A 24,412-nucleotide genomic window follows, 5' to 3' on the forward strand; every position below is an offset into this window, starting at 1 on the left:
GTGTAATGCCATATATAAAAAAGTGTGGGCCCTTTACCAATGCCTACCAATCTATCTTTTATATTCAATGAATCCTTCCACTCCTAGTAAGCAAAATATTAATCACAACAGCCTGAGTAAATATAAGTTAACTTGTTCACTACACTTAAAACAAGAAGTGAGAGACTGGGAAAAATCAAAGAGAAAATTAATGGAAAGTGTTTGGGGAAAAAGAATTGAGGGTCTTAGAAAATCTTAACATGGCAAGAGCCCTGGATTTATAGTTAGAGGAACTATGATATGTATTACCAATGTGATTCTCACCAAATCACTTCATCCTTTGGTGTCATTTTCCTCATTTTGTTAAGTGGGCTGGGCTAAATGACCTCTAGAATCTTTTCTGTCTCTAAACCTTTAGACGCATTGAATCTTGGAAAGCTTCTGTAAGGGATAAAGATTGAATGTTGGTTTCACTGACTACAAATATAAAAGAGAAAGGAAAGTAGTTTTAAGAAGAAAGATAAAGGAGCAAATTTGGACACTTGGGTGCTGGTGAAACATCCTGAAAAATGCCATGTGAGTCATTGTACATGTTGTTCAGGAATCATCAGAGTAAAAGCTAAAAATGTGTGTCTTCTACATGGAGGTGATTTTGGAAGCCGTAGGAGTGAATAAGTTCCTAAAGAGTACTTTACATAAAGATTATTAAAGAGTAAAGAGAGAGAAGTGAGAAGGGTAAGGGAATAATATTAGGGGTATATACCCCTAAAGAGTTTGAGAAGAGAATAAAGAACCAGTTTGAAATAGAAGAGTGCTTCAAAAGGTCAAAGGAGAACTAGGAGAGTATCTCTGAAGAAAAAGGAAAAGATTACAACACTGTAAAAGAGGATTTGGTCAACAGCAAAGGAATGGAGACTAAAAATATGCCAGTGGATGTGATGATTGGAAGGTCATTATTGACTTCTGAGTGATTAATTTGAGATAGTGTGGGTGGTGAGGGAGTGTTAATATCAAGTGCAGACAACATTTCCCCAAAATCTTTGGCAGTAAAGTGATGAAGAAAGATGAAAGTAGTGGTTAAATGGGTTAAGAAAGCCAAATAATTTTTTTTAGATTTGGGAAAGCTGAAATTATTTGCATGCAAATGGGAAGAATAGGGAAGGATGAGATTTTTAAAATAAAGAAAAGTGGGATAACTTTTGGTCCTAGTTCTGTCATCTAGGTGCCAAGCAGAACAAATCTGATCTTACTTCCATATGACCCATTTCAATAAGTCCTTTGAATATATGAAAGCAAAAGTCATCATTCTCCTGGATGAGAAAGTGTGGAAAGGAAAACTGAATCAAGTTTTGGGTACTTCGACTCACTGAGATGGATGCAGACAGCGATTGGAATGTGATGGAAGGGGCAGTGACAATTGGAGTGGGAGAAGAGGGTTATGGGGAAAACCGTTCACTGAAAAGTTTTGCCCTCTGAAATCTGCCGAGTGAGGAGCAAAGTCCAGGAGCTCTAGATTGCCACCTGTGGAAAAGCCTGGCTTCCATTTTCCCTTGCTCAGAAGAGAAAGAAGGTTCCTGTAGTTGGAGAGCCTCCATTAGGGAAAGAATGAACAACTACAGCTGCCAACTACAGATCCCTGAACTTCAGGGGGTCACCCTGAAGATACTTTCCTTCCCTTGACTTCCCAAGAAGGACACTGGCCACTGGTTAAGGGAGGAGAGAGACTTTAATTAGATAAGAAGAGGATAGTTAGGTTGGAGCAGAGCCACCTTGGCTCAGCTGAAGAAAACAAGAAACCCCAAATAGGGTCTCCTCTTCCCTCAAACCTATTCCCCCAGGATTCCTCTATCCTCTCCCTTCTCCAGCTACCTTGTTCATCTCAAAAATAAACCAATTCACAGTCAGATCAAGGAAAGTCATTACATGAGGCAAAGAGGGGAAAAGGGTTTTGAGCAGCTGCTTTGAGCGAGACCCCTGACAGTGATGACACTGGCCATAGGGGGGGTTCTGTAGGGAGAGGGTCCAAGCTTGATCTACCAGCGTTACTACCCACCTCTCCAAAAAGGACAGCCTTCCCTTCAGCATCCAGGGCCAGCTCCCGTTCTCTGGACTTCCACCATTCCAGAGAAACGTCCTCTGTTGTCTTTAGAAAAAGTAGAATATTGAGAGGGGAGTCAACAGACATTCACACCAGGTCTGTCACTCTCTCCCACATCAAACCCTCTTCAATATATACCTCTATTTTTACAAAAGAAATAAGAAATAAATATTTAGTAAGTACTCTCTATGTGCTAGGCACTGTAATAAACACTTTTAAAATAATGCTTCATCTGATTCTCACAACGCTGAGAGATGTGATATTAATATCCTCCTTTTATAGTTGAGGAAACTATAAAGTGAGGCAGACAATGGTTAAGTGGCTTGTCCAATGTTAAAAAGCTTGTCTTCTAGATTAAATTGTAAGTACTTATTGAATCTTAGATACATTCATATTTCTACTGTCATAGAAGGAACTGTTGAAGTCTGAATGCAGATTGGAGGATACCATTATTCACTTTATTTCCTCCATGAATTTTTCTCTAATGTAAGCAATATGTGTCTTTTTTCCACAACATGATCTACCTGGAAATATATCTTGCATGTTAGCACATATACAGCACACACACACACACACACACACACACACACACACATCTCAGGGAAGCAGAGTAGGAAGGAGGGAAATAACATGGATCACAAAATGTAAAAAAAAAAATGATTATTCAAATTGTATCTACATGCAATGTGAGAAACTATTAAATATGAAGAACCTTCAGTAAAAAAAAGTTATAAAAGTGCACAATAGGGTTCACTCCAGGCTTAATATCCTTTAAGAAAGAACCTTTATCTAACATCCTTCAGTAGAAACATCCAACCTCATTCTTTTCCAGAAGCTGGAAGATGGATTGAGTTCACCAGTTCATCTGCAATATATACTAAATTCTGTACTTTGTTGAGGTCATAAATCTCTTGTTTTCATCATCAGTGAGACCAATAAAAAGAGTTATTTTTTAAAGTACATGATGTGCTTTCACTGATATATTGTATCAGACAGTTAATGAATTTTCCTATTCTTTAACATCATAGAATTTCAGAGTTGGAAAGGACCCTAAAGGTCAGTCTCTACCCTCCTCCCCTGACGCACCAGGTGCAGGAGTCCCTGTGACAACAGCTCTGTCAGAAGTTCATCCAGACTCTGCTAAAGTATAGCCAATAAAAGGAACATTTCACTTAGAATAAGGAAAAATAGAGAAAAGCAGAACAACTCTTTCCTCTTATATCTTTCAGCCTGATGCAAAATATCTGGAGAACATCATGGCACAATGGAAATATTGCTCAATGTGAAACCATAGAACTCAAGTTTAAATCTCAGTTTTTCTATTTACTATATGCCACTTGACCTCCTTGGGTCTCAGTTTTCTGCTCTGTAAAATGACTTCCAAGATCTCTTCCAAATCAAGCTCTATGTATTATTTTATGACCTACATAGTGAAGTAGTTGGATGAGGTGCCACATATGATTCCTTCATGCTCTAAATCTATGCTTTTATGAAGAAAAATGACTAGACATGAAAAAAATTCAAGATTTTGAAATCTGTTATTAGTAAGGAGATAATAAGAAAGTCTATACGTGTACTTAATATGTTCAAGTCACCCAGGTCAGATGAACTACAACCTTAAGCTACCAAAAGAACTGTTGGATATATTTATTGAGCTCCTGTCAATGATCTGTAAAGTTCATGAATTATGGAGGGGGTTCTTATGGCTGTGAAAAGGCCAGTGATTTCTGAAACTATGAACTAATGAACTTGAGTTTGATTCTGTATTCTGGAATACATCGATTTGTTTTCTAAAACTCTTATTTTCTGTCTTAGAATCAGTACTAACTATTGGTTCCAAGGCAGAAGAGTGGTAAGACTAGTTGCCCCAGGAATACATTATTAAAGGGAAGGTTTGTAAATGTTGTAAACAAAAAATGCTGGATTTTTTGTAGCTGAGAATTTTGATCATATTATTCATCTTACTCTTTTTTTTCTCTTTTCTAATACTGTAATCTTGTGATTCTGTGACTTGTAATTAAAATAGGAATCTATGAGCTCTTTTTCAGCTGCTGCCATTAGGAGATAAAATTAATAGTGGATAAGGATCTGGCTTATGATTTTATTGTTAAAGGAAACAGCCAAGTAAGAAAGTTCACCCTAACAATTTATGTAGCTACTTTTCATACATTTTTCATATACTTGTGAATTTAATTATATAACAAGTGATTGATATCCCTTTTTAAAAATTAGGAATTTCAATGGTTGGTAACTGGTTACTTTTTGACATCATTCAAACACAGAACCTAGATATCATATCATGCCTTCAGAGCCATTTATCTTTTTATATGTGGCATTGGCATATTTACCGAGTGCAATATTCTTATTAATTACAACATCCTCTAGGAATCCATTGTGGAGATTTTCCATCTCCCCTGACTTTCCTAATAAGGTAGACACATCCTTAAAGAAATCCAGGGAAGTAGAAATATGATATTTCTGAGTTAGAAGAACTGTTAGAGACCTTCTAGAGATCTAGATCACTGCCCACAATATTCCCAAGTGGGTTGGAGGTTAAAATATATTTGGGAAATATTTAACAAAAAGAGTGAAGATACAATCAAACAGAATCTTAATATGTGTTTTTTTAAAGTAAATATTCAGGCTGTAGGGATCCTTATTTGTGGCTTAGTGGCTCATGCTTCTATTTGAGTTTGACACCCCTGCTCTAGGTCTAAAATTGAAGTTATAAAATTCATTCTGCCCCTACCACATTCTAGCTCTCCAGAGAAAAGGTATGTCTCTCTTCATAAAAGTCATCTCTTAATGTAACATTGTATGAGATGAAAAATAGGATCATGGATTTTGCACTGGAAAAGACCTCAGATATAATTTATTTAGCTCAGCTATCATTTTTTAGTTAACTACCCTAAGACCTAGAAAGGTCATGTGATTTCTCCAAATATAAAACCAAATAAATTAAATAGCAGAATTTAAGTCTGAATCCAAGTCTTCTAATTTAATGATTAATTCTATGTCCATTGCACTTTTCTGTTTAATCGAGAACTCTGATGTATAAAAAATGAAGCCATGCGAGATAAAACGAATGCCATATGTTGCTGTTATTGTTGTTGTTTTAAAGGCCACCAAAAAGTTCTGAAACCCCTAGTGAGAAAAGGACTACAAAGTACATTCCAGAGTAATTCTCATGGGGTAGGGAGTGTCTTGAGTAGACAGGCTTATCAATCAAACTACAAAGACATATATTTCATGGTGGCAAAGATGTGAGGTAATTGAAACAAAAGGCATATTTTCCACCCATGAATCACTCTGTGCATTTTTCCCACAATCCAATAAGAAGAATTTCCAACTCATTTAAATGAAACTTCCATCAGCCAACAAGAAGTCAACAGAGTGAGAGTCTTCAAATACGTCAATCTGTTCTCGCCTGTACAAAGAGAAGCACTGCAGAGACACTGATGATTTCTAAAAGAGAAGCCCCACTGAGAGAATGTCAAGGAGCCAAACACTTGTACTGAGTGCCTTTGAAACATACTGTTAGCACTGAATAGTCAGGGAGGGGGTATATCAGTATGACTGGGCAGTCTGTTCCTCTAGCCCCAAGTGTCATGTATACACTCAGCTAGAGATCAAGAACAGGAGTATATTTTTGCTTGCTTCTGAATTGGTTTTGATGACTATTTGGATGAGATTGAAGGCAAAGGGTTACAATAAGTTGCAAAGAGCTCCAAATCTCAAGGATGGACAACATCAAAGAAAAAATGATTCTGTGGAAGATGTCTTAAGGGAGATGGAGACCTATGGGAGAAGGTTGACTTTTTTCCCTGACATCTTTGCTTCTTCGAAAAGCAAAAACTTCCTTTTACTTCAACAGCAAAATATATTTGAAAGTTTGAGGTACATTGTAAATTGGAAATATGGAAGAAAATAATAGCCTAATTTCATTTTATGCAAGTATCTTCTTTTGAATATGCTGTTATAGCAAGATTTGAGGATAACTTCCAAACCACTTTAGTGCCAATTCATTTCATTGTCTTCCACTAAAGACAATAGTAAGAATTATAAATCAGAACCTGGAGGTACTAATCCAAATTATTCATTTCATAGAGAAACAACAAAACTTAAGTGATGTTATGGAACTAGCTTTGAGGTAAAAGCAGACCTCAATTTAAAAGTTTCTTCTTACACTTGTTAATTGTATCACCATTAGCAAATCATTCAAATGGACTTTTTCATCAGGATAGAAAAGAATGATACATATAGTGTCTATCTCATAGGGTTGTTTTGGGTTCGAACAATATATGTAAAGGACATCATAAATTGTAAAAGCTACATAGCCTACATGATTTGCTCAAGATCATGTAATTAAATAGGTCTTTAGTTTTTACCCATATCTTCCTAGATTCTTAGTCATGAATTGTTCTCAAAGAATGCCTTTTAAAAGATCTGTGAGCTGAGTAGACTTTGATCTATGCCAAGCTATACCCAAATTACTAACTCTTTAAGATTACTGGTGTGGGCCAGGATACTGGTAGACTTGGTACAGTTTGAATTATGCTCCCCATACCTATACCACTAACCAAGCTATAAAGAGACAAGATGCTGTATGTAGCAGGTCCTACGGACCTATAGCAATTTGAGTGATTGTTTTGCCCTCATTTAAATTGACCTACTATCTAGTGTTGATATCTTTGGGAAAGGAGTAGGTAACGATCAGTCTATAGCTCCATCAGAGAACTTGAGACCTTCATGGCTTCCTTGATGACTGCTTTTACTTTTTTTATGAACTACTTTTATCTGAGGTCGTATATATATATATATTACTTAAAGTGATTGTTTTTTCTTTGTATCCTTGTGCTCCAAGTGGTCCATTACCTCAAATGTGAGTCACTTCTAGGACAATGTCACAGGAAAATGACTTCCTAATGATGAAATAAAAAGGAGATTGAATTTGTTTAAGGAAAACTTCAGTTTTCAAACAAGATCAATTTTATTATTGTTTCAAATGAAAAATATTAGATGAAAGATAAACTCAAGCAGTTCTAGATTTGGAATGAATCTAAGAAAAGAAAAGAGAGTTCTATATCATATGGTATATTCTGGGAACACTGGAATTAATATAACTGGCTGAAAGTCTTCATGTATGAAATAGTAGAACATATGTGTGGAAAAGTAAGTTAATTCACATTGTGGAAAACTTTGAATCAATAACCTATTAAATAAATATTAATTTGAATTGTCTGTGCATCTATCCCTGAAATACATCTAGATTTGGTCAATCAAAATATTCAAAGTTGTCTAATTCCCAAGTTGTTCTTTACAAATCACCAGAATATTCTTCACTCATCTGCCATACATATGTCATTTGCCTTATACAGCTTTATAGATGTTAAATATCTAATTTATTTTTAACATATGTTGAATCAGGCTTCCTTTTCCCAGGATATCCCTTCTCAAGGTACATGTCTATTGTGGCTTATTGGTGGATTACAGCAAACAGTTTGACATACAACAGGCCTGTCTTGGTTGCTATCCAAGTTGTTTTAGATAGCCCGGTATTGGAAATACTGTATAACAACCCATTTTCATAATATAAACTCCCATGTTGCAATACATGCTAATTCTTCGAAGATTTTGAATCTGCTTATATATTCAATTATCTGCTTATTGTAGTCTAGAAATACTGCTATATCAATTAACCAGATATTTCAGGCTTTGATGATTTTGTGGTCTAAATTATTTTAACATTCTCTCTGTTCTCCACTTCATTTGCATGTACATACTGTAACCATTTCAACAAGTAGCAAAGAAATGGGGTTCATATTTTGGAACCCCAAGAAACTGGAAGGCAGTTAGGGCCAGTTAGAACAGCACTATATAAGGGAGTGAACCCCAGGCAACTGAACTCAGTCCTGAGTTTGGGTCAAGGGTGGAGGGAAGGAGGTCAGGGTAGGACTCTCCATAGAACCTTGCTGATTCATATCAAGAATATCATTGCCTGTTCCACTGCACTGATTCAAGCTGTGTCTCCAGTTCCCTCAATAGCCTGCTCTCTCTGCTGCTGCTGATATACATACATATACATATATACATACATATACATATATACATAACCTTGTTATCAGTTGATGATATATATATCATCAACTGATAACAAGGTTAACATCATCAAATCATTACAGACAATCTACAACCAATACCTGCTATCAATCTGCCAAGCTTACTCTTCTATTTATTTAGTTAGTCACTAGAGAGTCAGAAGTTAGATAGAGAAGTGAAACTCTGAGAAGGGCTTACCCAGAAAGGGGAGACCTGGCTGTGATCCATCTTGATTAATTGTTAGAGTTACCTCATCCCTCTCTCCTCTTCCATCTAACCCAAATTCCTTATACCTTCCCAATTTGTACCTTTCCCTGAAAAATTAAAAGTTACCTTTGTTATATCAAAGCCTTGGTTTATACAGTTGATCAGTTCTAACTTTATACATCCCTGAGTAAAATCCTTCATCATAACAAGGCTTGGCAGTTAGTGAGAGAATCTTGATTAGAGGGATTCCTGTAGATATCCTCAAATAATCTTATCTGTGAATCACACCTGTTAGCCTGTAATATCCACTCAACTGACAGAACTTCATCTCTTGCCATATCCATCAGTTTGAGAGACTTTTGACTTGATTCCCATTAAGGAGCCATAGTATTTGAGCCCATTTGTAAGGATCTTCTCAGACCAACCTCCTGGGGGAAATGGCAACAACTGGCCTAATAGACTGCCCATCCCCTGCAAGGTGGTCCTTTGTGGCTGCTTTGCATCTATAGGCAAGAATAACCCTTACAATACATAGTCAAAACATGTATTTTTAAATACTTTATATGCCCCTGTGATACAAACTACCAGACAGCACTGCCATTAGCACTTACCATAATCATTAAGGGTCCATTTAGTAGCTGAAGTGAAGTGCTATAGCACTACTTGCCTCCATATTAAAATGGATAAATCATATGAAAGACATGACTTTTAGAGCTGTTACAGTCCTATGCCGAAGGAGGGAGCAAACGCAAGCGGTTGGTTACCCTGTGATGAGTTACAGTCTTATAAAGTTTTCCTAAGGGGCATGGTACCCCTGAATGTCCCCCAAGAGGGACCATTTCAGCCAAGATTGAAAGTCGCGAGCTTCATTGGCTACCTGAGTGGATCCAAGTATTAGTCAACATACTTGTTGGGGAGAATTGTGTAATTTTCAAAGGGATTGTATAATTGTCATAAAACTAAAAAATCTTTCAAGAAAGAATCATTTCAGGAAAAGGAACCTGATAACTCTTTGAATCTAGAAGATGAATTGTTTGCAGAAGGCACCATGAAGATGCCTGAAGAAACCTCCACACCATCAGAAGACCCAGAATGAACCATGAAGTATAACTGATTGAACTATGGGGAGTTATAACACATTTATTTTGTATGTTATGAGATCCATATTCATGAGAGGGGTTCAAGCTGCAGAGGGGGTTTCAGGCTACATCACAGAATTCCATAGGGCCCCCCAGAACTCTAAGAGAGGGGTCAGTTAAAGGCAGTTGGAGCCTTGGTATGAGAAGGCAGGTCTCCCTGCTTGTTGGTCTTGAGTCCTGGATCTTGAGTCTGGGGCTGTCTCTGCAATCTGGGTGACTCTGAGCTCAGCCATTCAGTTCCTGATTCCTAAACTATTTTACTTTGGTTAGACATTCAACTATATCACATACTTTAGCTATCTTGATATAGAAGAAAAATATTTATAGGGTTAGAGAGCAGATCAGCCATTCAAGATACCTTACCTCCTTTGGGGGAGGGGCTGCTTTGACATAACTTTTTGAGGGTTTCTCTGACCTTATCAATCCTTATCTATCTCCCATCCTTCCCATTCCCACCTATCATTAAACCTTTATAACCTGGGAATAGTGCCTAGATATATATTTTGGGGATATACTCACAACCTCCTTAAGCCAAGTCCCCCCTACCTATAGCCCTGAAATTAATCCTAATTCTCTGAGCCTGTGAGCTTCTAAGACATCAATCCTATCCTGTGGGGAAACAATTAAGAGAAAGTTATCATCTTTAGGAGTTTAGCATTGCCTTACTAGCTGTCTTGACCTAGGAGTTAACAAGACAATTTGTCCACCATTACCAATCTGTAACTGACTTCCCAACTACTTAGCAGGAGGGGGGAAGTGAAGGAGTGCTTTCACAAGATCCTGCCCCTCCCTGTGGGTGTGTCCCTCCATAGCCCAGAGGATTAGGGAGACTACATTGCTACTGACGCCCTGTCATCTTATGGTACCCTAATACAACAATGTATACTCTTATGCCTAAGGGAACTTCCTCCAATTGGTTTTTTTTGTCAGTGTGCCTACCAATCATTGGTTTTGTTCTCTTTTCCTTTTATCCACAAATTACTGCAAATTTATAAGTTGGTTATGTTTACAAGATCCATTGGGGAGACTAGTCTTCCAAAGGATCCCAGAGAGGACTTTAGAGGAAATTAGAATCTGTTACCCTAAAAACTACAATCCCTAGTATCCCCAGAAAACTATGATTTCCAGAACCCCACTCACTTCCTGTCATTATGTGCTAATGGAGACAGGAGATAAACTGGATGGAGTTCTGTGTCTAGCACTCTTTCCTTCCTGTCACAGCTTTGAAAAAAAAAACTTAGTCATGTGGTTCTATTTTGTCAGATAATAAACTTTAAAAAATAATACTTAAAGTATTGAACATTAATTTAACTCCTACAATTTGAGGTATTATTTATTTGGAGTAGTTAGTGAAGAATGTTGGTAATCTTCAGTTGGGTTGCTGCCCCTAATTTGCCATCTACTATAGGTATTATTAATGCTAATTTATATATGAGGACCTTAAAGGTTAGGATGTCAAGTGATTTAACCAAGAAAACATATTGAGTTAGTGTCAGAGATGGAATTTAAAACTAGGTCTCTTCCTGTTCTGTATCTAAGATATTTTCATAACAGCATGCTGTTCCTCTCATGTAAAAACAGAAGAAGCCTTGTCCATGCTGTTTTTGAAGGATGGCCTAGGATTAATAAAGGGAAGTCTTGGAAGTCTTCCATTAATAAATGGATGCTTTTGACTCAATGTAAAGAACACTCATAGCTCTCCCAGCCAAAGTATCCAAGGCAGCTTCATGAAGTTATGAGCTTCAGTTGCTAGAAACTTCCAAAAGAAACTATTGGGTTATTGCAAGAGAGATTGCATTCATGATAGGAGGCTGATCTAAATGGCTTCTAAAATTCTCTACAGTTATATGATTTTGAAATTTTTAGGATTCCAAAAAATTCCATTCATTCATAAAAAGTACAAATTACATGGCCTAAACCTGCAATTTCAAGAAATCATTCTGATCATTAAACATCTTGCTTCCACATATAATAAATACCTAAATTATTAATTTTAATGTACATTCTCCCAGTGTCTTTTAAATAAATTACAGTGTAAATACTAGAAGGAGTATAATCAATGCCATTTTGTCTCTAGTATAATATTAAAGGATATTAGGAAATGCTTTTTGATGGAGCATAGCTTAGTTTAGTGTCCTTTGGCCCCCACATAGCTTGAAGAATAGAGATGCTCAGTTAGACTGATCTGCCACCTTTATATCTACAACCTTTAGATTCTTGCTTAAGACTCTATAATATTTGTTAATACATTTTAGGTTCCTCTGTCAGCATCAGTCTTGCCAACCTCAATCTCTATAAGTGAATAGGATCAAAGGTTTGTTAGAACTAGCTTTTGCCAGTTAATAAGAGCCTATTGTTAAATTTTCAGTGCAAGTATCTCAGAATCAGCAGATACTCCTATATTTTGCTGATTTTCTAAACAAGAAAATGATGAAGAATATATTAATATGCAGATTAAACTGAAAAGTATCACCCACCCACCCCTGGGGAGAAATAGTTGTTAAATATTTACCATTGAACTCCTGGTAATAGACATTCTAAGAATAAAGTTATAATGAAGTAATAAAAAAAAGTACAAATACTTTTTTAAAAAAAAGTAGACAACGAATCCACTATTTGACAAAAACTGCTGGGAAATTTGGAAAACAATATGGGAGAGATTAGGTTTAGATCAACATCTCACACCCTACACCAAGATAAATTCAGAATGGGTGAACGACTTGAATATAAAGAGGGAAACTATAAGTTAAGTGAACACAGAATAGTATACTTGTCAGATCTCTAGGAAAGGAAAGACTTTAAAACCAAGCAAGAGTTAGAGAAAATTACAAAATGTAAATGAAATGGTTTTGATTATATTAAACTAAAAAGCTTCTGTACAAACAAAAACAATGTAGTCAAAATCAGAAGGGAAACAACAAATTGGGAAAAAATCTTTATAACGAAAAACCCTGACAGGGGTCTAATTACTCAAATATACAAAGAGTTAAAGCAATTATATAAAATATCAAGCCATTCCCCAATTGATAAATGGGCAAGAGACATGAATAGGCAATTTTCAGGTAAAGAAATCAAAAGTATCAATAAGCACATGAGAAAGTGTTCCAAATCTCTAATAATTAGAGAAATGCAAATCAAAACAACTCTGAGGTATCACCTCACACCTAGAAGATTGGCTAAAATGAAAGAAGGGGAGAGTAATGAATGTTGGAGGGGATGTGGCAAAATTGGAACATTAATGCATTGCTGGTGGAGTTGTGAAATAATCAGGCCATTCTGGCTGGCAATTTGGAATCATGCTCAAAGGGCTATAAAAGACTGCCTGCCCTTTGATCCAGCCATACCATTGTTGGGTTTGTACCCCAAAGAGATCATAGATAAACAGACTTGTACAAAAATATTTATAGCTGCGCTTTTTGTGGTGGCAAAAAAACTGGAAAATGAGGGGATGCCCTTCAATTGGGGAATGGCTGAACAAACTGTGGTATATGCGGGTGATGGAATACTATTGTGCTAAAAGGAATAATAAACTGGAGGAATTCCATGCAAATTGGAGAGACCTCCGGGAACAGATGCAGAGCGAAAGGAGCAGAGCCAGAAGAACATTGTACACAGAGACTGATATACTGTGGTAAAATCGAATGTAATAGGCTTCTGTACCAGCAGCAATGCAATGACCCAGGACAGCTCTGAGGGATTTATGGTAAAGATGCTACCCACATTCAGAGGAAGGACTGCAGGAGAGGAAACATATAAGAAAAGCAACTGCTTGAACACATGGGTTGGGGTGGACATGATTGAGGGTGTGGACTTGAAACTACCACCCCAATGCAACTACCAACAATTTGGAAATAGGTCTTGATCAAGGACACATGATAAAACCAGTGGAAATGTGTGTCAGCCATGGGTGAGGGGAGTGCGGGGGGTGAAGGGGAAAGTAGGAGCATAAATCATGTAACCATGTTAAAAATGATTATTAATAAATGTTTAAATTCAAAAAAAAAGTAGACAACGACACTAAATTTTAGATGTTTGCATTTCTGCCACCCATTGAAAAGAGGTAGAATGGAAAGACTAGCAGAAGAAATGAGAGACAAAAGAGAAAAAGTAATTAGAGAGGTTCAAAAGCATTAAGAAGATAATTTCTGACAATAGATTTGAGTTTTCTGAACTATTGTTTGAAAATATAGCAATGATGAACTTGCCTAGGGTCTTGAAAATCAAATCCAACATCCATTAAACTTGGAGGGGGTACAGATAATGTATGTATGTATGTATGTATATATGTATACATAAAATAGTATATATGTATACCAACATATAAAATAGTATATATGTATACATATATGTATATGTATACCCTACCAATGTATGAATATTCTACACATATCCATAAATTTAGAAGCATCAAAAAGGAGCTATAATATAGGAATAAGAATTCTCATTGAAGATACCCAGAAATTCATAGGAGACAAAAATCTGAGTCAGTGTTAAAGCCCCCAACCTCAAATATCTATGCAAATGCTAAATTTCCTAATATTAGAAGGGAAATTTGATCTCATATCTATTATTTTTTTCTTTTTTTTCTTTTTTTTCTTAGACATTTATTAATATTCGTTTTTAATCTGTTTACATACTTTATGCCCCTACTTTCCCCTTCACCCTCCGCTTTCCTCCCCATGGCCAACGCACATTTCCACTGGTTGTAACAAGTGTCCTTGTTCAGGGTCTATTTCTCATTCATGTCCGCCTCAGCCCATGCATTCAAGCAATTGTTTATCTTATATGTTTCCTCTCCTGCAGTCCTTCCTCTGAATGTGGGTAGCATCTTTACCATAAATCCCTCAGAATTGTCCTGGGTCATTGCATTGCTGCTGGTACAGAAGCCCATTACATTTGATTTTACCATAGCATATCCGTCTCTGTGTACAATGTTCTTCTGGCTCTGCTCCTTTCACTCTGCATCACTTCCTGGAGGTCTCTCCAATTTGCATAGAATTCCTCCAGTTTATTATTCCTTTTAGCACAATAGTATTCCATCACCCGCATATACCACAATTTGTTCAGCCATTCCCCAATTGAAGGACATCCCCTCATTTTCCAGTTTTTTTGCCACTACAAAAAGCGCAGCTATAAATATTTTCGTACAAGTCTGTTTATCTATGATCTGTTTGGGGTACAAACCCAGCAATGGTATGGCTGAATCAAAGGGCAGGCAGTCTTTTATAGCCCTTTGGGCATAGTTCCAAATTGCCAGCCAGAATGGCCTGATTATTTCACAACTCCACCAGCAGTGCATTAATGTCCCAATTTTGCCACATCCCCTCCAACATTCATTACTCTCCCCTTCTTTCATTTTAGCCAATCTGCTAGGTGTGAGGTGATACCTCAGAGTTGTTTTGATTTGCATTTCTCTAATTATTAGAGATTTGGAACACTTTCTCATGTACTTTTTGATACTTTTGATTTCTTTATCTGAAAATTGCCTATTCATGTCTCTTGCCCATTTATCAATTGGGGAATGGCTTGATATTTTACACAATTGCTTTAACTCCTTGTATATTTGAGTGATTAAACCCCTGTCAGAGTTTTTCGTTATAAAGATTTTTTCCCAATTTGTTGTTTCCCTTCTGATTTTGACTACATTGTTTTTGTTTGTACAAAAACTTTTTAGCTTAATATAATCAAAACCATTAAATTTACTTTTTGTAATTTTCTCTAACTCTTGCTTGGTTTTAAATCTTTCCTTTCCCAGAGATCTGACAAGTATACTATTCTGTGTTTACTTAACTTATTTATAGTTTCCCTCTTTATAGTCAAGTCATTCACCCATTCTGAATTTATCTTGGTGTAGGGTGTGAGATGTTGATCTAAACCTAATTTCTCCCATATTGTTTTCCAAATTTCCCAGCAGTTTTTGTCAAATAGTGGGTTCATGTCCCAAAAGTTGGGCTCTTTGGGTTTATCATACACTGTCTTGCTGACGTCATTAACCCCAAGTCTATTCCACTGATCCTCCCTTCTATATCTTAGCCAGTACCATATTGATTTAATGACTGCTGCTTTATAGTATAGTTTGATATCTGGTACTGCTAGGTCCCCTTCCTTCACATTTTTTTCATTATTTCCTTTGATATTCTTGATCTTTTGTTATTCCAAATGAAATTTGTTATAGTTTTTCCTAATTCAGTAAAGAAGTTTTTTGGTAATTTGATATGTATGGCACTAAATAGGTAAATTAATTTGGGTAAGATGTTCATTTTTATTATGTTAGCTCGTCCTACCCATGAACAGTTAATGGCTTTCCAATTGTTGAGGTCCAGTTTTATTGTCTAGGGTGATTTTAAATGGTGTTTCTCTTTCTACCTCTTGCTGTTCTAATGTGTTGGAAATGTATGGAAATGCTGATGATTTATGTGCATTTATTTTCTATCCTGCCACTTTGCTAAAGTTGTTGATTATTTCTACCAGCCTCTTAGTTGATTCTCTAGGATTTTTTAAGTATACCATGATATCATCTGCAAAGAGTGATAGCTTAGTCACCTCATTGCCTATTTTGATACCTTCAATTTCTTTTTCTTCTCTAATTGCTACTGCTAGTGTTTCTAGTACAATGTTGAATAATAGAGGTGATAATGGGCATCCTTGTTTCACTCCTGATCTTATTGGGAAGGCTTCTAATTTACCCCCATTGCATATAATGCTTGTTGATAGTTTTAGGTATATATTGTTTATTATTTTTAGGAAGGGTCCTTCTATTCCTATACTTTTCAATGTTTTCAATAGGAATGGATGCTGTATTTTGTCAAAGGCTTTTTCAGCATCTATTGAGATAATCATGTGATTTTTGTTTGTTAGACTGTTGATATGGTCAATTATGTGGATGGTTTTCCTAATGTTGAACCATCCTTGCATTCCTGGTATAAATCCCACCTGATCATGGTGGATGACCTTCTTAATTACTTGCTGGAGTCTCTTTGATAATATTCTATTTAAGATTTTTGCATCTATGTTCATTAGGGAGATTGGTCTATAGTTTTCTTTCTCTGTTTTTGGTCTACCTGACTTTGGCATCAGTACCATATTTGTGTCATAAAAGGAATTTGGTAGGACTTTTTCTTTGCTTATCATATCAAATAATTTTTATAGTATTGGGATTAGTTGCTCTTTGAATGTCTGATAGAATTCACTTGTGAATCCATCAGGTCCTGGTGATTTTTTCTTAGGGAGTTCTTTAATGGCTTGTTCAATTTCTATTTCTGATATGGGATTATTTAGGTATTCTATTTCTTCTGCTGTTAATCAAGGCAATTTATATTTTTGTAAATATTCATCCATATCTCCTAAATTGTTATATTTGTTGCCATATAATTGGGCGAAATAGTTCTTAATGATTGCCTTAATTTCTCCTTCATTATAGGTGAGGTCTCCCTTTTCATCTCTAATACTGTCAATTTGGTTTTCTTCTTTCCTTTTTCTTATTAGATTGACTAGTACTTTGTCTATTTTATCTGTTTTTTTCAAAGTACCAGCTTCTAGTCTTATTTATTAATTCAATAGTTCTTTTACTTTCGATTTTATTAATTTCTCCCTTAATTTTTAGTATTTCTAATTTAGTTTTCATCTGGGAGTTTTTTATTTGTTCGCTTTCTAATTTTTTGAGTTGCATGCCCAATTCATTAATATCTGCCCTCCTTAATTTGTTAATATATGCACTCAAGGATATAAATTTCCCCCTGAGTACTGCCTTGGCCGCATCCCAGAGTTTGGTAGGATGTCTCATCATTGTCATTCTCTTCAATGAAATTGTTGATTGTTTCTATGATTTCTTCTTTGACAATTTGGTTTTGGAGAATCATATTGTTTAATTTCCAATTGGTTTTTTGACTTGCCTGTCCAGGTGCCCTTACTGATTATTATTTTTATCACATTATGATCTGAGAAGGTTACATTTATTATATCTGCTCTTCTGCATTTGTTTGCCATGATTCTATGCCCTATTACAATCTACATGAATGTACCATGTGCAGCTGAAAAGAAGGTGTATTCCTTTTTGTCCCTATTTATTTTTCTCCACATATCAATTAAATCTAATTTTTCTAGGACTTCATTCATCTCTCTTACCTCTTTCTTATTTATTTTTTGGTTTGACTTATCTAGATCTGAAAGAGGAATATTTAGATCTCCCACTAGTATGGTTTTACTATCTATTTCCTTCTTGAGCTCTGCCAGTTTCTCCTTTATGAATTTGGATGCTATACCACTTGGTGCATATATATTGAGCAGTGTTATTTCTTCATTGTTTATACTGTCTTTAATCAGGATGTAATGACCTTCCCTGTCTTTTTTAATCATATCTATTTTTACTTTGGCTTTGTCAGAGATCATGATAGCCGCTCCTGCCTTGTTTTTCTCATTTGATGCCCAGAAGATTTTGCTCATACACTTAACCTTGAACTTGTGTGTTTCTACCCGCCTCATATGTGTTTCTTGTAGACAACCTATGGTAGGATTTTGGTTTCTGATCCACTCTGCTATTTGATTCCGTTTTATGAGTGAGTTTATCCCGTTCACATTGAGTTACAATTGTTAGTTGTGTATTCACTGACATTTTTGTATCCTCCCCTAGACCCACTCCTTCTTATTACACTATTTTCTTTTGCACCAGTGGTTTGCTTTGAGCCGCTATCCCTTATCCCCTCCCTTGATTGACTTCCCTTTCTGCCCCCTCCTTTGTTGTTCCCCTCTTTTTGTTTTTTTTTAAAGACCAAATGAATTCCCTCCCCCTTCTTCTCCCCTCCCTTTTTTGGCCTCCCCACTCCCTTGCTCCCTTTGGTTTATCCCTACTGACTTTCTCAGTAGGGTTAGATAGAGTTTTTTATCTGAATGGATAATAAAGCTACTCTTCCTTCTCCGGGTTGATTACACTGAGAGTAAGGTTTGATTATGCTCTCTTCCTCTCCTTCTTATGATATTATTCATCCCCTCCCCTTCCCATGCCCTCTTTGTGTGTAATAGAATATCTTATTTTTCTTATTTACTCAGATTTTTCTTAGTGTCCCCTACTATTCCCCCCTCTTTTCCACCCCCCATGTCTTTTTAGACCATTTAGTATCCTGTCCTCTCCCTATGAATTATTCTTCTGGTTGCTATAATAGTGAATATTATAATAGTGTATAGAGTTTACTACAGAGAATTATACATAGCATTTCTCCACCTAGTAATACAGATAATTAGATCTTATTTATGCCCTTAAAGAGTCAAGCTTAAAAGACTATGAGTTTTCTTTCTTTTCCCTCTGTTTCTTATTTACCTTTTCATCTTTCTCTTGATATTTGTGGTTGAGTGTCAAACTTTCCATTTAGTCCCGGTCTCTTTTGTGCAAAAACTTGGAATTCTTCAATTTTGTTGAATGCCCATACTTTCCCCTGGAAGTATATGGTTAGTTTCTCTGGGTAGTTAATTCGTGGCTGAAGGCCCAGCTCTCTTGCCTTTCTGAATATTGTATTCCAAGCCTTGCGGTCTTTTAGCGTTGAGGCTGCCAGATCCTGTGTGATCCTTATTGGTGCTCCTTGATATTTGAATTGTCTCTTTCTGGCTTCTTGTAAGATTTTTTCTTTAATTTGAAAGCTCTTAAATTTCGCTATTATATTTCTGGGTGTTGACTTTTCTGGGTCCATTGTAGAGGGTGTTCTATGGATCCTTTCAATGTCTATATTGCCCTCTTGTTGTAGAACTTCAGGGCAATTTTGCTGAATAATTTCTTTAAGTATGGAGTCCAAGTTTCTATTAATTTCTGCCTTTTCTGGAATACCAATGATTCTCAAGTTGTCTCTTCTAGACCAGTTTTCTTGGTCTGTCACTTTCTCATTGAGATGTTTCATGTTTCCTTCTATTTTATCAGTCTTTTGGCTTTGTATTATTTGTTCTTGTTATCTTGAGAGATCATTGGTTTCTAAATGTTCGATTCTAGCCTTTAAGGACTGGTTTTCGGCTTTAATGTTTTGGTTTTCAGCTTTAATATTTTGGTTTTCGGCTTTAATGTTTTGGTTTTCGGCTCTAATGTTTTGGTTTTCGGCTTTAATGTTTTGGATTTCAGCTCTAATGTTTTGGTTTTCCTTTTCAATCTGGTCATTTTTGGTCTTCAGATGTCTTGTCTCACTTTCCAATTGCGAAATTTTGCCTTTTAAACTGTTATTTTCTTGCCAGATTTCTTCCATCTTCCTCAACATTTCATTTTTAAACTCTTCCATAGCTTGTGACTAGCTTTCATTTTTTGGGGGAGGTTTGGATTTTTGTTTTCCCTCCTCTGGTGTCTGGATTTTCTCTGTGTAGAAGTTGTCAAGTGTTCCAGAGTTTCTCTTAATAGTCTTTTTCTTCTGGACTTCCTTATTGCTGGCCATTTTTGGCCCCGCCCCTTTTCAGCTTTGTCTTTGCACTCAGCGTCTGCCTGGGCCTTGCAAGCTCCCGGGGGTCTCTGGGGTCTCCTTGTCCTCCGGGTCAGGCCTCCTGGTTGACCCCGGTCTGCCCCTCTGCCGGAGGTTCCTTCAGCAGTCTTTGGGGCTGCTTCCACTGCCGTGCTCTGGTCTGCACCGGGTCCTCACTGGAGGTCCAAGCCTGGGCTGGAGATCATTATTCAAGCCTAGGGCACTGCCTTTGCCTGCACAGATGCTCTTAGGGCCTGCCTTCACCCCTGCAGAAGGTAGTGAAAGTCTGTGGGCTGGAGGTCTTTATTCGCACCTGAGACGATGCCTTCAGCACTTGGGAAAGGCCGAGTTTTAGGGGCCTTTGTCCTGGCCTGAGGTGGTGCCTTCACCCACGTGGACACTCAGGGAAAGTCCGTGCACACCCCAGCCACCTGGGGTCCCTCGTCTTGCAGCACACAGGTAGAAGCCCCGGGGCTGCCAGTGCTTATCTGGTTGCCCCAGTCCTGTTTTCCCACTTGTGCGTTGGCGTTGTGTGAGGTGTGCGGGGTGGGGTGTGGGGGAGGGGCTTCTTCCTCTCCCGTTTTAGTAAGAGCTGTTTCACCCCTTTATAGCGTGGAAATGCCCCGATTCTGCGTACCTTCAATGCTGTGCCCCATTGTGGGGTTCCTTCGTTCCTCTGGACTCGTTTTTATTTCCCCTTGAGGAGTTCTGTATGCTTCAGTCAGGAGAGATCGAGCAGCTGCTCCTTACACTGCCGCCATCTTACCCGGAAGTCCTCTCATATCTATTATTGAATTTTGGTGGCAGAAGACCCATAATTGAAATCTATTTAGAGATAATAATAACATTTTCATACCTAGAACTCCCATCCTTGGGCCCCCAAAGTTTTAATTTGTAAAGTACCTGGTGTATAATCCATATTTATCACATCACCATTATGTATGCACGTTCCTACTTCTTAACTCTGAAAATAAAAATCAAAGCACTCCTAGCACTGCTACTATATGGAGGATGCCAATCTATTCCCAAATGGCTACACTCAAAATTCCCAAACCAAAATATCCCTCTCAGTTTATCACTCTCTTATATGTGTTGTCTTCTCTTATTAGGACATAAACTCTGGGACTTTTTTACTTTTGTTGTCATGCCTTCACTGCTTAGCATGATGCTTAGCATATATTAATGAATATACCCACTTACTAAAACTTATTTATTAAAAACATGAAATTCTAAAAGTGTTGTTAGGGTAGTAGTATATATTAAGTGCTACCCAATAGAAGGAAATTCCATGTGCTCTGAGACGGGAGCTTATGAAACTCAAATTCTTGAATACTTTTTGTTTTCCTGAATATTTTTGTTTTTCTGAGAAGAAATTACAGAGCAGTTTTTCTATGTATGAACTTTTAGTCAGTTTAAAATTTCCCAAGGGCTGTGAATTTCCTGAATTTGAGGCATCCTTATTGGAAAATTAATATTTATTTGTACCCTGAACCTAGCCATTAAACAAGATAGGCAAAGCCATGCAGAGAAGAGTGCACATGTGCTGGTGGTGAATTCTGGCATCTGGAAGACCCACCTTTTGTCTGGACTAGGGTCAGAATACTTCAGTGAAAGAGACTTGGGAAAAGGATATTGCAAAGTACATATTTTGGAAAGGTGGAAGGGGAAATTATTCCCTTTTCTTAAAATTCCAGACTGAGTAGGTGTGGGCTAAAAGAGTGGTCAAGCCAAATTTGGCTAGAGTTTTGGTTGTTCCCCCTTCCACCCCCCACCTTTTCTGGCCTGGTTTTTAGAATTTAATAAATTATTATGAATTAAGATATGGCCTCCAGAGAATTCTAATCAACATTACCTACCGAGGAGATCATAATGGGCTATATAAACATTTTCTCATAGATTCCTATGGATCTCTATATCTTCTGTATTTTCTGTGATAAAGTAGATGCTATACATGTAAACACTCATATTCAATATTTAATGCTGTTCCAGGGTTTGGAGTTCTTGTTACTCTGTATTCAAAGAAATCTAAGTATGAGCCATATTTAGACCTTACTTTAGAGATTTTAAAGAGTAAAACTTTTCAGTGGGTTCATGAACCAAAGAGAGATCATAATTACATTGGATTAAGCTCCAAAAATCGATACCAGTCTTTAGAAACCCAATGATTTATGAAAAATTCAGAAATTGGTCATTTGATTTATACCACAAATGACAACAGAACAAGATCATAAACTTAAAGCAGGAAGTCCACCTACACAAACCTTTAATTGGTTAATTCAACTCATTTCATGATAACATTCTCTCAAAAAATATAATGATTTATAATAACTCATTTTGTGTAGAAATAACTTTATGAAAAGTGTAAATTAAATATAATCATTCTGACTTGAAAAACACAGGAACCAGTGGACTAAAAGAAATGAAGGAGGATGTCCAAACTCTGACTTATGTAAATCTCAGAGTTGTATCTTGAAAATCAGTTGTTTCCACCATGTTTTAGGATAAAACAAATTCAAATCATAAAATTAGAGTAGACTAATGTTTGCTTCTGTTATTTAGACATATCTGTCCTTACTATTTCTACCAAAAATCAACATGATTCGGGAACACAGGAAATATAAAAACCTATTTAAAATTTTATTTCTATAAATCGTAGATTATTCATATCCACAAAGGTTATGCAATGATTTCAATAGTGTCAACCAAAAACATTCCCTTTCTTGTCTATTAGGGAAGATTTGGGAGGTTCTTGACTTGTACTCTAATCCATACATAGTTCTTAAAAAGGAGAAGATATTTGCTATTATATCTAATCTTTTTTCAAATCATTTATATCCATACTTCAAACTTTAGATTCTGAATTCTGCTATCAGAAGTTGGGTCCTTTCTGTGATTGAGGTTAGATTCAGGAGATCTCTTCCTTTTTCAGGATGTTTATGGTTTTTTTACCAACTAATAAAATCAATAAAAAGTTTGAATCCACCCAAAATCATTTTTATAGTGCATGGTGCATGTAATGCTAATGGTGATGAGAATGTGGGAAGATTTTCTTGAAAATTTAACAAATACTCAGACTTGAGGTTTTGGTTTAAAAAAATAGAACCTTATTTCCATTCTGACTTCCAATTTAGTGTAAGTTCATTAATGGTAAAAAAAATCTATTTTTGAAGTTGAGTGTCTTCTGGGAACCAAATCAAAACACCAACCATTCCGAGTTTTGTAAAAAGAAAAAGGAAAATCAATAAGATGCAGTTAGTCTAAGGCCATGAGCCAAAAGTTAAAATGGAATTTTTATTTCACAGTATATTTTATGCCTCGAATATGTAAACTACAATATTACTTCTTTGGAATATTAGTGGATATGGGAGAAAGGAAGAAATGCCCTAGCTTCTCTTTTACTTCAGCCCATGTTTTTATAATGTTAATTTGACAGGAAAACAAGAATTAAAGACACCAGCACCATTCAAATGACCTACAGAGATCCTTTGGAAGAAATGCTTCTTCATCCAGGTTGCCCTGAATGTGAACTTAAATGTTCATCCATCAGAAAAGAGATGGACCAGTTCCATTGTATCACACTGACAACAATTAAAAGTATGGAAAATAATGTCAAAGGTAGAAATATGAATGAAATCTAAAAATTATACTCATTAATGTATGCTCCTTTCTTTATTGATGATATATTTCACAATATTATTTTATTATTTTATTTCACAATATTATTTTAAAATATCTTTTAAAAAAAGATTTAGAATGAATATCAGAAAGTTAATAAAAAGTTTATCTATGGAAAGTGTTAAAAAATGGTCAGAGGAATGATCAGAGACACTTCCACAATATGCAAAAAGGAATTGAGAAAATGAACAGGACTTTTTTTTTTTAAACCCTTACTTTCCTTCTTAGAATCAATACTGCATATGGGTTCCAAGGCAGAAGATTGGTAAGTGCTAGGCAATGGGGGTTAAGTGACTTGTCCAGGGTCACACAGCTAGGAAGTATCTGAGGCCAGATTTGAACCTAGGACCTCCCATCTCTAAGCCTGTCTCTCATTCCACTGAGCCACCCAGCTGCCCCTACAGCAGTTCTTTTCTAATGGAAGATACAACTGAAGTATCCAATGTCAAGAAGTTTAACATGAAAACTAGTAATTCGATGAGAAACCATTTAAAAATTTTAAGATTATTTTTGTATTCTGAGACCCTACATTTCAGACTATTCTTAAATCCTTGATGTCAGAATATATTTGAACTCTGGCGCATCAATTTTTCCTGGTCTAAAGGAAAAATTTCCCATTTACAAGACAACAAAAGATGTATTAACATCAGAATTTTTTTTTCAAAATAACATTTTGATGAGTTAATTGTAAATAAATCAGAAACATAAGGATTAAAACTTTCCTTCCAGGAGAAGTGGAAAAGAAAGCTTTCTTAGAAGAATATGTTTTGAGTTTGTCCAAACAAAAA

This window comes from Gracilinanus agilis, chromosome 4 (genome assembly GCF_016433145.1).
Source record: "Gracilinanus agilis isolate LMUSP501 chromosome 4, AgileGrace, whole genome shotgun sequence".
Classification (NCBI taxonomy): domain Eukaryota; kingdom Metazoa; phylum Chordata; class Mammalia; order Didelphimorphia; family Didelphidae; genus Gracilinanus; species Gracilinanus agilis.